The 2,359-nt window shown below is 41.8% G+C and overlaps 1 protein-coding gene across 1 annotated transcript in view; it reads left to right on the forward strand.

Moving 5' to 3' along the window:
• The first annotated feature begins 1,547 nt into the window (after positions 1-1,547).
• Positions 1,548-2,359, forward strand: part of snx21 (sorting nexin family member 21) — a 9,677-nt gene continuing 8,865 nt past the window's right edge. The window contains exon 1 of the mRNA XM_015404437.1: positions 1,548-1,727. The gene's annotated coding sequence lies outside the window, so the exon portion shown is untranslated. The remainder of the gene's footprint in view (positions 1,728-2,359) is intronic.

The raw sequence follows: 2,359 nt of genomic DNA on the forward strand, positions 1-2,359 counted from the left end.
ATTTACTTTTGTGTGTTTTTGTCAGGCAGAAATTTATTTATACCCCCTGAAGGTGTAAGAGGTTAAGTATATATATACAGGTAGGATTTTAGTAAATCAGTGGATTTTAATAAACTTTATCAAAGAATCGGGGCCCTAAAAATCCTGAGGTCCAGTCAGAACCTCCAGGTGTGCTCCTCACACATGTTTTTATTCTATTATTAAAATCTGGTCATTTTAAGAGACTTAAAGAACAAAAATATAACTGTGACTTTTGTTAATTTCTCCTGCAAAACATTTCAGACATTATAAACCTGATTTAATGTCATCTTTCTACTGAAGCTTCTGTCTAGAAATCACTAAAGACATTCAGTGTTATTTAAATGAGCTGCTTCTTATTTAGCTGAGACTCTGATAAAGTTCTATGCTGATGATGGAGTCTAATTTACACATTTCTATTATAACAGAAAACCTCATTAAACATCAAAACACTGATTCACTTTCCTCCTGATATACTCCCTGCTCTCCCTCCATCTCTCTCCTCACTGCTCCTGCTGCTCCTCCTCACTGCTCCTGCTGCTCCTCCTCACTGCTCTTCACTCCTCTTTCTGCTGCTCCTCCTCACTGCTCCTTCTGCTGCTCTTCCTCACTGATCTTCACTCCTCTTCCTGCTGCTCCTCCTCACTGATCTTCACTCCTCTTCCTGCTGCTCCTCCTCACTGCTCCTTCTGCTGCTCCTCCTCACTGCTCCTTACTGTTCCTCACTATTCATCCCTGCTCCTCCTGCTGCTCCTCCTACTGCTCCTCCTCTCTGCTCCTCCTACTGCTCATTCTCACTGCTCGTCCTGTTTCTCCTCCTCACTACTACTCCTCAATGCTCCTCAATGCTCCTCACTGCTCCTTCTGCTTCTCCTCCTCACTGCTCCTCCTGCTTCTCCTCCTCACTGCTCCTCCTGCTGCTCCTCCTCACCGCTCCTCCTGCTGCTCGGCCCAAGGAGGAGCTCCTGTGAGTCGCTTTTTAACTTCTCCCGTTTTCCTTCATAGAAATGAAAAAATCTGAACTTCGTGTTTTAATGATTTTTATTTTTCATTTAAAAACGAAATAAAACTGAATAATTTTCTGCTTCTCAGAATCACAGAATAAAATATTAAAACTATTAATAATTATAAATATTAAATAAATATTTATAATTTATATTTTTTATATATAAAAGACACATGATCGGTGCTTCACTAGTTAAAATGGTAATTTGTTAAAATAATGACATAAATTAATAAATTTAAAATGATGTTTCAGATCCCCCCCCCCATTAAGCTCCAAACTGAATAGAAATCTTCTACTTTTTTTTACTTGATTCGTGAATAAAATATGAATAATAAATATATAAATATATATAAAGAAAATCATTAAAATGTCAAAAACATATACAGTTGGTAAAGAGAGAATTTTAAATGAATCATTTATTAATTATTAGATGAAAACTAAATGAGAGACGGTTTGCTTTTATTTCCCTCTGGTGGACGGACTGAGTACTGCATGTCCTTATATGGTCACTGGCTGACTTCCACCGGGGCCTCCTTCTCCCGTAGGCCGTGGCCGGGGAAAGCTTCAGGGAATCGGGATGCAGTCTGTTCAACATGTCGGTCCGATGAGAACCTTCTGAAGGGCCGGTCCACTGCAGAGGTCATGATCGGAACCTTTAAGTGAACCGAACCGGAATATGGACTAACGGGAGCGGGAGTCCAGGGTGAGTGTCCGCGCGGCCGGAGGGTCCGAGAGTCCGGAGGAAGTTTGTGGAGCAGGAGCGGAAAGTTTAGCTGCTGCTAACCGCCTGCAGCTGCAGGAAAACGGCTCCAAACTCTGCAAACAGCCGCAGGTTTATCCAGGAAGCTGCAAATGGAACCGAATCGTTTGGGTCGCTTAGTTCAAATGTCAGATTTTACCCATAAACAATGAAAAATGTTTCTTTTAAACTTCTCAGTGTTTAAACTGATTTATAAAGCCCGATATTTAAATAATTTAAGCTGTTAATAAGCTGATGACAGTGATGCGTTCACGGACATTCGGTTTTCTCCTTTCTGTAGAGTTTAAACTTAAAGCATTTCACTCATGGCAGCTCTACCTAACCCCACATATGGTTGCATGTTTTCACACAGAATAGAAGAGAATAAAAACGGTCTACAGTAATAAACTCACTTTCTCGTTCTGTTTTGAAGTGAAAACATGGTCTGTGCAGTCAGTTCATCCAGATTACCATCCTGCCTTCAAAGATTATTTCTCTGTGGGAGCCGCTCAGACCCCCACACCGGGAATCCCCAGCAGCAGCTGCCTCAGGCCCCCTCAGGCTGCCTCAGGCCCCCTCAGGCTGCCTCAGGCCCC

The sequence above is a fragment of the Cyprinodon variegatus genome, unplaced genomic scaffold (genome assembly GCF_000732505.1).
Source record: "Cyprinodon variegatus isolate N-32 unplaced genomic scaffold, C_variegatus-1.0 Scaffold1742, whole genome shotgun sequence".
NCBI classification, from domain to species: domain Eukaryota; kingdom Metazoa; phylum Chordata; class Actinopteri; order Cyprinodontiformes; family Cyprinodontidae; genus Cyprinodon; species Cyprinodon variegatus.